Source organism: Sciurus vulgaris (assembly GCF_902686455.1).
Source record: "Sciurus vulgaris genome assembly, chromosome: 6".
In the NCBI taxonomy this organism is placed as follows: Eukaryota; Metazoa; Chordata; class Mammalia; order Rodentia; family Sciuridae; genus Sciurus; species Sciurus vulgaris.
The window spans coordinates 3727188-3739599 of record NC_136466.1 but is presented as its reverse complement, the minus strand read 5'-3'; the positions used below and the strand labels follow the sequence as shown (position 1 = coordinate 3739599).

General features: G+C 41.1%; 1 pseudogene across 1 annotated transcript; it reads right to left on the bottom strand.

Annotated features, from left to right (window-relative positions):
- Window positions 1-283: 283 nt before the first annotated feature.
- Window positions 284-820, bottom strand: LOC306663283 (diphosphoinositol polyphosphate phosphohydrolase 2-like; annotated as a pseudogene). Its single transcript has one exon. The product of its transcript is annotated as a diphosphoinositol polyphosphate phosphohydrolase 2-like (transcript).
- Window positions 821-12412: the final 11592 nt, after the last annotated feature.

The following is a 12412-nucleotide window of genomic DNA, read 5'->3' as shown; positions in this document are numbered from 1 at the left end:
ACAAAATCTAAAAAAATGCTGTGAAAAAAAAATGATAAAAATAACATGAGGGGGCACAGTTAAGGCATCTAAAAAAAATTCAACATGGCTTTGGCTTATTAAAATATTTTACATTTTTTTTTTTTTTTTAAGATTTGAAAGCATCTGAAAAACATGCAAATTGTTTGAAATCCCTGCATGGCAAATTCAGACAGTTTGTGAGCATCATTGAGATGTTTGCCAAGGAAAGTGAAGAAGCCTCTCCCCAGAGATCACACAATTGGTGGGGGAGGTCTTCCCAATTCTATCTTACACTAGATGGCAACCCAGAGGTCTGTGCGGCAGTCACAAACAAGGCATTATTATCTGGAAGGGAGGGACTGTGGAATTTCCATTGGTTGGGGAACAACCCAGCTTAAGCTTTTCCAGATACTCTGCATGAACAGGCTTATGACACTGGAGAACTCTGATTGCATCTTCTACTTTGAACCACTCTCTTCCTTCCTATATTAGCAGAATCTTCCAGTCTTGCAATATTTCAGTGACTGTAAGAACGTAAACATAGGTTCTATGCTTCCGGTCTTGGTTCTCAAATATACCCAGGAGTCTTCCTAGTTTTCCTTTGACGCCAGCCTCCTCATACACTTCCCTCACAGCAGCGCCCCCGGGCTCCTCCCCAGGCTCCATTCCGCCTCCTGGGACAATCCACGGTCTGGGTACCGACTGCTGCTCACCAACAGCACCTCGTCCTCCTGCTCGCTCCGGAAGCACAGGCCCGCCGCCCGCTGCTTGAAGCCCTGCGGTCATAGGTCCGCGTCTGGTTGGGCTTGAACTTCATCATAGCGACGGGCTCTTGCTGCCGAGGGGGCCCGGCCGCCGCCCCGCCGGGGAGTAGGGCGAGGGCGAGTCGGTGGCTAGGCGGCCGGTAGAGAGGCGGCGGCGCGGGGAGGGGCAGCGAGGCCGGTTAGTCCCCGGCCGACGGCCGCTCCGACGCGGCGCAGGACGCGAGCGCGTGTCACTGGAGCCCGGGTGCCGGGATGGAAGCGCCGCCTCTGCCCGGGCGTCCGCCTCTCTCCACGGAGCCCGCCGCCTCTCGCCTGCGCTCCTCCCGTCGCCGCCGTCAGGGAAAGAGCGCGGCTTGAGGCTGGATGCTCGCGCCACGCGGAGACAGTTGCGAGGACTCGCGCAGACAGAGCAGCAGCGCCGCGGCCTAAAATAGTGTTTTGAGTCCCAAAATCATTTACTTTTTATTTCTAAAACCTTTAATTTCTTTATCTCAACTGGTAAGTATTCACTTCATAGTAAGAGCTTTCAAATTCTTCAAATTTAAACTTGCTGAACGGTAGTAGTTGTCTGTTATGTGTTCTTCCAGTGATCATGTATATATTTCTTTTTAGTTATGATTTTCTAGTATAGTGTAATTCCTAAGTTCCCAAGAACTTCCTGTCTGTCTTTCAAATCAGATGGGAAGTGTGTTGCACATCCCCCAGAGAAGGGTTCTGGAACCGGAGTGGAAACCAGCTTCTCACCGCTGCCAGTGCCACTGCCAGCAGAGCTTCTGGTCTCTCCAGGCCAATGGCTTCACCTCCCTCTGTTACATCTGTTGCTGCTGCCATCACTACCGTATCTGAACCCAGTTCCACCCTGTGACTCCTTTAGTCACAGAGGAACCATGCTGCTCCAAGAAGTGTGTTTGCACAATGTGAGCAGGATGAACCAATATCACTGTGCACAAACTTGTACATAGAGCAAATGTGTGATCCATGCTGCTGAACTAAACTCTGTGCCAATGCTGTCACCAGCTTAGCCCCTCAGCTTTCATGCATGTTCAGAGATGAAATGATTAAGAACACAACATGGCACAGCACAGCCTTGAAGCAAACATGGGACCCTTCTGAGCCTTCTGAGCGTGGGACACTGTGTATGTGCATAGATCTCATGCCCACAGGCACCCCTGGGAAGGAAAGAGCAAGGGGAGGAGGGGAAGGACATTGTTCAGTTGTGGAGATGTTGGGAATGCTATGGTGGGAATGCCTGTCACCTCCCACACTCCTATATTAAAGTCTGAACCCTGCATTTATGGTTGTAATTGATCATAAATATAGGGACTCACAAATGACATCAAGGTCTTTGAAAAATAGCTCCAAGAAGCTTGTTCACCTTCCACATGTGAGGACACAGCAAGAGGGCACCACATTTAAACAGGACAAAGTTCTCACCATGAACTAAATCTGCAGGAATAGATTTACATTGCTTATATGCTTCCTTAAATACCTTAAGGTATTTTGTTATCATACCTTGAATGCTCCATGGTACAATCTCTGCTGTTCTTGTCATTTGCTCCCCTTGGAAAGAAACTGATGGATTGATGAATTAAGCAGAGGTGCTGTGAACAGAAATTTTCTAATTTTAGGGAGTGAATAAAGGAGTGAGCAAGCAATCTGGTCCATTGTTCTCCGTAACACCATGGCCTTGGGGAACTCATGCATCTCTCTGAAATTAGTTTACTGGAAAGCACAATGCAAGCACTGTGCCCTATAATATCTGTGATGGCATCACTGAAAGTGAACACAGAAATAGAACTCTTGTAATACCCATCTAAGGCAGACCTGAGATGCCAGAAGAAAAAAACATTAAGGTCCCACACAACTGTTCCAGGAACAGCCTCAGTAGGACAATCCCACAGCATGCTGTCTTTAGGACTGTTTTCTTCATAATTTTTTGATGGAACTGCCAATCATGACCTTAAGTTTAGTGTTACACAGTAGCCATGAGACTCATCTTTCAGTATTTTCCAGTTTTCTTTTCCTTGTGTAGATTCTATTTCAAAATTCTTATGGTTTTGATATGAAGCATCTTCCAAGAGCTCATGTGTGACAATAGAAGAATTTTTATAGGTGAAATGATTAATTATGAGAAGTGTGACATAATCAGTGGATTAAGCCACTGATAAGAATGAACTAGATGATAACTGTAGGTGGTAGAGTGTGACTAAGGAAGATAGATTTCTGTGAGTCTGCCTTTTGGGTTTATATTTTGCCCTGATGAGTGGAGCTCTCTCTCTCTCTCTCTCTCTCTCTCTCTCTCTCTCTCTCTCTCTCTGCTTCTTGACTCCACCCTGAGGGCAGCAGATTTCCATTGCCATGTTCTTCCACGATGATGTGCTCCCTGACCTTTGAATTAGTACAATCAAGTTGTCCATGTATGGACTCAGGTTTCTGCAACCATGAATTCCAAATGAATGTTCCCTCCTCTGTACTGTTGTCACCAGGTCTTTTTGTCATAGAAACACACAACTGACTAAAACACAATTAAATCCCTGAAACATTTCCATGTTCTCCATATACTAAATTCAACTCAGTCTTTTCTCCAGGATTCTGCAAGGCACCCCTATTCCTTATTCTCAGAAAAAAATTTCTCAGTTGGAGACTCATCTGTCTTTTTAGTTTTTTGTTGTTGTTCTGTTGGTTTCCACACTGACTGTGCAACAAAAGTCAGAGATGGAATAATTTTTTATTCCAGTAACTCTTTGCAATCAGTAAATATGAAGTCCAAGGCCATCTAAAATTGCTTTCTGAAATTATTTACCCTAGTAGGTTCTCTGGTCCAAAAGAATTATATAATCATGCCCACTGCCATGCAATTGCCTCCAAGGGCTCTCCTTGCCCTGAAGTCCCTGATATTCAGAGGAGGAATGTGGGAAGAGATGGCATTGCTCAGATTCTGCAATCTGCTTCATTATTTCTTAGCATCTACTTCAGATGGTCTTCTACTTCAGATGGTGCATCTCAGGGAGAGTTACCCAAATCACCTCCACCTCAGAGTCCTAGATCCTAGTCGATGTGTATCACATGGCCATTTTTAATCTAATTGTTAACCTGCAGTCTTTATTTTGCACTTCCTTTCATTCATTTTCCCCTCCAACTGTTAGATGTAAATTTTATAGCACATGCTATCCATTTAAACTATTTTAGTGCTCACTGTGCACTACAGTCTTCATACATATCAATATAACAAAGGTGGATATGAAGAAAAAGAATTAGGTATTTTTCCCCTATGTTTCTCATCACAATTTTTGTAGTTCAGCAGTGTGATAATGTGGAATGTAGTAGCAATTAATTTATAAAATTTACCACAAAGTTGTTATGCACCTTTTCTTTCCTTTAAATCTACAGGGGGAAAAGCACTTACTTTAGAGAGTAGATGTTGTATCAGTCTTTGAATACTGAGTAGTAAAGACATTTTTGTGGACACAGATGTGTAAGTGTACCATAATGGTGGCAAATTTGATATTTGACCCTTAAACTGTGCTATTTCTACTCCTTTGCCAGAACACTAAACAATAATCTAAAAATCAGTTTTCAGTCAAATATTAAAATATTGTTTTAATCCTCCTTCAGCATGATAGTCACTGCCCTTACTTTCCAAAGACTTCCAAGTCACAGTTAAATTGACATTTACAATCTGTACCACCCAGGTTCTTAGTTGAATAAGGAAAAAATAAATAAATCCCAAATGAGATAAAAATTAAACACCCCACAATATTCTGGCTCATAAAATCTTAGAAACACAGAGAAAGCAGACCACATATGTACACACCAAAAACAATGCCCAGAACAGGCAAGAAAGAGAATGATTAGAAGATATCACCTGGTCAACCCTCAGCTAGATTTGGTAATTTCACTCTGGGACTATCAGGTCAAGGGACTTCAAGACAGTTTATAAGCCCAGTTTTGGGGGAATGTGCATAGGGCATGGATGGAGCATTACCCCTATGAAGGAACTGGGCATGTGACTCATGGCTCATGGAAGTACCAGCCAGATAGATTTGATTGGATAGGAAAAAGTGAGGCCTGTTTACACAAGGATGCCTATGAGACATTGGATGTTAAAACTAATGTGCCTGTTGGAAGCAGTACTTAAATTTTAGGGAATCAGAGATATCACCTCCAGCTCAGATGGAGCACTGATGAGAAAAGCCAAGGATGATCTTCCAGTGAAGGCAAAGGCCCATGGCAAGTGCTCAGTCACTGAATATGAAAAAGGCAAAAGAGAAGACTGTGATCTTGGTCTCTGTGGTAGAGTTTATTTATTTATCATCTGCCTGGAGAAAGATTATTGACATAAATAATTGTGCTTTCTGGGAGCCATTTGGACTTCAATATCTCTACAAATATTCAAACTAAAATTTAGAAGAGTAGGAATGGGTTTTTTTGTTGTTGTTCTTGATTTTTCTATGGGTACTGGGGATTGAACACAGGTATACTTAAACACTGAGCCACATCCCCAGCCCTTTTATTTTTTATTTTGAAACAAGATCTCCCTAAGTTGTGGAGGGCCTTATTAAGTTGCTGATGCTGGCTTTTAACTTGTGATCCTCCTCCTTCAGCATCCCTAACCACTGGGATTATGAACACATGCCACCACACCAAGGTGAAATAGATATTTTATAGTGCACACAGAATAATTCTTTGTTTCAAGACTAGGAATCACAGTGAGAACAACAAACCTTATGTGTTTCTGAAGGAGAGCACTACAAGCCACTCAGAAGATATGTATATTTGGCTCCATGTGATTGTGGAAAATTGAAGTGTATACAGTGAAACCTGTAAATGGGGCATAACTCTGAAAGACACACAATGTTTGAAAACAATGAAAAATCAGGATACAAGTACAGCAAGGATATAATATCAAATAGATATGAATGATAACAATCCAATATCAGTATTATACTACATTAAAATATGAGAACAAACATTAAATTGTGTATTATGTATAAAATATCAACAATGTTAATATTAACAATGTGAGTTTTCAATTAGATAAGTATATTAATTATTAATGTGGTTATATAAGCAAAACAATATTTAATTTTACTTTTAAATATGTCACTAGAATCTAATTACATATGTGTAATTATGTTATACTTCTATTAGTCAGATGTACTCTGGAGTCAGAATGGAAAGGAGCAATGCAGAAGAGCAGGAACAGCCATGCTCATGTCTTCCCAGAGGAGGACATCCCACATACTCTCCTCATGGTGCCCAGGACCTCCTTGTTCCTCAGGCTGCAGACAACGGGACTGAGCATGGGGGTGAGGATGGTGTAGAAAAGAGTAAGGTTCTTATCCTCTGCTGGTCAGTGGAGATGTCTGGGCTAGAGATGTGTATAGACAAATGGTGCATAATAAAATGCCACCATAGTTAAATGAGTGGAGAACATGGTAAAGGCCTTTCTTCCCTCTTCAGTGCATGTGAAAGACAGTTAAAAGGACCTGTCCATAGGAGAGAGTGACATCAAGGAAAGGATGAAGGAGTACCAGGACTGCACTAAAAAATTCATGTATGTGTAGGTCCATGTGTCTGTACAGACAAGAGCATCAAGGTTGGATGTCACAGTAGAAGTGAACAATGACTCTGGCCCTGAAGTAAGGAAGATGCAGAGCATACACAGTGTGCACTAGGCTGTTGAGGGAACCCAATCCAGGACCCCAAGATCATCTTCACACACATTCTTTGCTCATATGGATGGGGTAATGGAGGGGTGGCAAATGTCCACAAAGCAGTTATAGGCCATGTAGACCTAGAGTAAGTCATCAGAACTTGCCATGGTCATAAAGAATAAGCTTTGTACACCACAACTTAAGAAGGAAATGCTGTTCTAGTGAAAGAAGAAATTGTATGCCATCTTGTGGACAGTGGTGGACATGCACATCAGGTCCATAAGGGACAGCTGGCTGAGGAGAAGGTACAGGGGGTTGTGGGGCTAGGGGTGTGAGAACATTAGACCAGTCATTGCAGAGTTCTGTAAATAGGTGAGAACAAACGTAAAGATGATCAGGAGCAAGGGGAGTAGGCCAGTTTGATTTTGGGGTAACAATCTTAACAAAATAAAATCATGTGAAGTTTGATTCCATTTCTCCATGAAAATTCTTCAAATACCTTAAAATTAAGTAAAAAATAAAAAAAAAAACTGAACATCAGTCATGAAGTGAAACAGTAAAAGTGAACAAAAATGAGTTGCCTTTAATAGTGTTTGTTTAGAATTGTTTCAAACTGTACCTTTTCTTGAATTGATTTTGAGAAACTGTATTTGACTCTTCCTGCCCCACTTTTCTCTGATAACATCTCAAGCCAACATAGACACATATATAGTCCTGAATACAAAGTCTACTACCAGGCACAGCTCACCTAATGTCATAGCTTGAATCTTTCTTCCTGCTGATGCCACACAGAGTATTCCTCAGAGTTATGCATGAGTCTCAGCACCTGAGGAGCCAGGGTCCTGCTTTCCCTCCTCAGCTCAGTACTCATGTTTATCACAGACCTGGGCTGTGTGCTCAGAAGGTCCCTATGTGCTTGAACCTGCATCCTCAGTGACCTGCCTGCTCCACATCTTTAGTTTCTGCTCTTTCCTTCCCACAGGCACTACTGCAGCTGAACAAGCAGGATCTTCTCCCAGGAGCTGTCTGCTCACCTTCTCAACAGAAGTTTCTCTGCTTATCCTAAAAGTGGGTTACCTTCCAAAAGCATTGTACTTGTCCTGGAAAGCTAACATGTATCCTATAAAAATCCATCCTAATTATAATATCTTCTTTGGATGTTGTCTCCTCCCTAATGAGCAATTCCAATTTCTGAAGTCCTATACATTAAAACACAAATTTTTTTATGCTCAATTTCTTTTACTGCATAAGCAAAAAACACATGATAAATGACATATTAAAACAATATGCAACTCCACCAGCAATGTGTGAGTGTACCTTTTTCCCCACATCCATGCCAACACTTATTATTTCTTGTATTCTTGATAATAGCCATTCTAATTAGAGTTAGATAAAATCTTAGCGTGATTTTAATTTGCATTTCTTTAATTACTAGGGATGATGAGTACTTTTTCATATATTTGTTGATCACCTGTATAACTTCTGTGAAGTGTCTGTCTAGTCCCTTAGCCCATTTATTTGTATTTTTGGTATAAAGTTTTATTAAGTTCTTTATAAACTTTACACATTAGTGCTCTGTCTGAGATGTGAGTGGAAAAGATTTTCTCCCATTCTGTAGGTTCTCTTTTCACTTTATTCATTGTTTTTCTTTGCTGAGAAAAAAATTTTTTAGTTTGAATCCATTCCATTTATTGATTCTTGCTTTTATTTCTTGCACTACAAGGGTCTTGTTAAGGAAGTATGACACTAAGCCAGTGTGATGGAGATTCCTGCCTACTTTTTTTCTATTTGGTGAAGGGTCTCAGGTCTGATTCCTAGATCCTTGATCCAATATGAGTTGAGTTTTGTACAGGGTGAGAGATAGGAGTTTATTTTACTGCATATGGATTTCCATTTTTTCAAGCAGTATGGAGATTCCTCAGAAAACTTGGAATGGACCACCCCCTTTTGATCCAGTTATCCCACTTCTCAGTTTATACCCAAAGGATTTAAGATCAGCATACTATACTGATGCAGCCGATCAATGTTCACAGCAGTTCACAGCTAGATTGTGGAACCAACTTGATGCCCTTCAATTGATGAATAGATAAAAAAAAAACTGTGGTATATATACACAATGGAATATTACTCAGTCATAAAGAAGAATAAAATTATGGCATTTGTGGGTAAATGGATGAAGTTGGAAAATATCATGCTAAGTCAAATGGGCCAAGCCCAAAAAACCAAAGGTGGAATGTTTTCTCTGATAAGGTGATGATGATCATAACAAGGGGGTGTGGTGGGGAGAGGAGAAGAATAAAGAAACTTTGGAAGGTGTAGAGGAAAATGGGGTGGGAGGGAGTGGGGATGCAAAAATAGTAGAATGAAACAGACAGTATTACCCTATGTAAATGTATGATTACATGAATGGTGTGAATCTGCATTGTGGACAACCACAGAAATAAAAATTTTACCCCATTGTGTACAATGAATCAAAATGCCGTCTGTCAAAATTAAAAAAAAAATTAAAAAGTAATATGCAAGACTTTCATTCCGTTTTTCACAACAACCATCATAACTGATGTGGTGATGGTTATACAACATGGGTTTTGATAAAGGAAACACAAACTCAGATGCTTTTTCTGTGGATGTAGCAATCTCTGAGATGTCATTAGTTCTGTGAGCTCTTCCTAATGTTACTTCACTTATTATAATCTATATGCAGCCCACACTCTGGAAATGTAGACACTAATATGTTCATTTTCCAAGCATGAAAAGTAGAATTCTTCATTGTGAAGAGACATTTCTGAAGTTATACTGTGACCCCAGAGTGTGAATTCAGTCTGTATACCTCTGTCACATTTTCAATCATTTACTAGTTGTTTGGTGAACTCTTCACTGTTCGTATAATAGCACATTCAATGCAACTTCTTACAGAATTACTTTCCTTCAGAGGATAAGGCCTATTTTCATATCTGAGTCTTGGTCAAAGCATTTGGACCTTACAGAAAATGTTTACCTCCTCTTCCTGGCCTGTAGTTTGGTTTTCAAACAGAACAGGTCACATAGTAAATCTGCTGTTAAACTGTTCAACTAAAAGGGAATGTGAACAGTGGTGCATTTCTTCTTTATAGCTTTCTGTGTACACATTAATCCTCCTCACATTTAACTATTATAATTAAAGTAAAACAAAAATTATGTGTTAATTGTTCAGAGTAAATAAACCACAGCAATATTAAAATGCATCATTTTCCCTTCCTAGATAATTTTTACTTCCTTTTCATGCCCAGGACTTCACTTGAGAATTTATTTCTGTACCTCCTACAACCTCTATTTTTCTCTTTACAACATCTCAATTTGGCACTAGAATTTTTCTTTTCATGCATTCATTCAAATACTCATAAATTGGGTGGTGACATTTCTCCTGTAAGTGATTGAATCTTCCAACATCTATTCAGCATGAGATTTTCTGCTTTTTATGTTTTCACTCTTCTATCTGAAAAATAGCCACCCTAGATTATTTAACAGGAAGGAATAACAATTAATAGTTTTCTGCCAATTTTCACATTTAGTAACTTAAATTGTGCCCTCATGTTTCATTGTTAAACAGTAATAAAATGTGAAGGACAGCATATGAACAAAAGTGTGATTTTATTTGATAGCTGTCCTGCTGTTAAGCACTAAGAGTGAAAATTGCATGTTCAGGAACCCCCTGGAGCACATGAGGGACAAACAGGATCAAAAGCTTCTCTGCTTCTAAAAACTTGTATAAACAAAGCTCAGAACCTCACAGAAAAGGTAAAACATGAGACCCATCATCAGTTTGCCTTCACCCTACCAAATATGCTCACTCTTTCTGTTTTGTGGGCATGCTGCTCAGTATTTACTTCCTGAAGGCATCAAAATACACAAGCTCCTATAATCTTTATTTACTATTTAGTGCGTGATACAGAAAAATAAAAAAACAAGCTTAAATGTATGCTGAGGTGTTGTGTAGCCAATAGTACCAGAAAGGAAAATAAAAAAGGGGGAAAGGACAGAGGGACAACTGGGCAGGTCACTGAGAATCACTCCAGGAGGTGTCCTAGGAGCCTCAGGCTCTGGAACACTCTGCACAGACTGAGTAGCAGGACCAGCCCTGGAGGAGCCTGCCTGTCTTCAGCCCAGCACAGAGACAGAGTGCTCTGCAAGCTCCAGGCTCCAGGACAGGTGTGTGGGAGGAAAGAGGAATTGGAGTCTGTTCTGGACCACGTGAGAGGCCAGTGGTTGTAGCATGGGTCAGGTTAACTCTGGAGCTCCCACAGGATGCTCTGGTTGAGCAGAGGTGAGAGGAGGAGCCCCAGTAGAGATGGGGCAGTGGGGCATTGATTACAGTGGAGTTACCCTGGGTTTAGCAGAGAAAGCCAAGCATGATAGGCACCCCTGAGGACTGGGTACATCACCAGAGCTGGGTGCTGCTTAGGGACAGGGGGGTGTCACCGCCCGCAGCAACAATTGCGTGGGTATTTATTGGAGGTGAACTGGAAACTGAGCTACTTCTATTATCTTTCTCTTTAGTGTGCTGCTTTCTTGCTTGCTTGCTTATTTCCTAGCTTTGAGGAAAAAGAAGAGAGGAAGAGAAGCTTTGAGAGAAAGATAGACTTTGCTTATAGAGAAAGTTTTAAAGAAAGACAGGCTTCTACGCTTATCAGAGATCTATTTCTTCTTAGCGTTCTGCTGCTTCTTCTTAGAGGTGCGTCTTTCTGCTAGCTGCTTCCTCTCTCTGCTAGCTGCATCTTTTAGCTGCTTCCCCCTGCCTTCTGCCTACTGCCTGCTTATATTCCCTCCAGGAGGCAGAGGGCAGGGCCATGCCAGTTGAGATCAGGTGAGGAGCCAGCTGCCCTATCACAGCAAAGGTCAAAATGAGCAGACCCAAGCAGGAGCACTCGGGAACACCTGTGCACACATTGTGCATATGGACTTAATTGAATACGGCCAATGATAAATCACCTGAGTGTGCTTATGTTAATTAACCTCCTCACTGCTGATGTGATCAAAACAAACTCCAGCTGGCTGCCAGGCACCATCCCATTGCAGCCCACATGGCACAGCCCCCAACAGGGGGGAACCACTGAATCCTCTGTCTCTGCCCCCTCGCTCAGGTACTACTGCATAGGAGTCTCAGCAGATCTTCTGATTAAGTGAGCAAAGAATAGCCTTAGGAGTACATTAGTAATATAGACAAAATAACAAAGTGTGACTAGATCATTTTATAAATCTGTGTTTACCATGCATACCCTCGAAACTAGGGTGCTTTCTCCTTTGTTTAGTCCAGGTTTAATTTCAGAGGAAGAAAGGAGTCATCAGTCCTGACAGTCAAGCCCTGAACACAGTCTGCTGTAGGTTTATGACTTCCATGGGCCAGTCATTCTGAAGGGAGACCTATGCTGACAGTTAGATTCTCTGCTAAGTAATTATAATTCAGTGTCATAAAAGCATTAGATGATTGTTACTGCAATAATTATTTTTTTCGAAATTGAAAACCTTTCCATTGTCAGGTAATTGATAAGAATATTTACTTTCAGTGTCTTGTACATCGTGGATTTGAAGGTGTTAAAATCTGGGACGTTGGAGTTTGTCATGAGGGTCTGTTTTCATTGACCAAGAAGCTTCTTCATGAGGTTGGCGATTATTTTCATGAACCAACATTACATGAAACAAGACCCTCTAGTTACATTATAACTTGGTTTTCCGAGTTATATATTGTGTCTGTGGCTACAAAGTGTGTCTAAGATCGGTCTCTCCCTTAATCATCCTTCAAGTCATGATGCGCAATTATGTATTTAAAAAAAAACCCTAATTTGGCAGGTCCTACCACAGGTAAGTGAAGCAGGTGTAGAAACCTAAGTTTATCTTGCAAAGTTTACAAGTAATGCACACTTTTAAAAGTGTTGCAGACATTCACCTCAGAAATAAGAAGCAAACAATGACCTCAGGTGGGAGCTGTGCAGATGGAGAGAAAGAGAGCTCTCT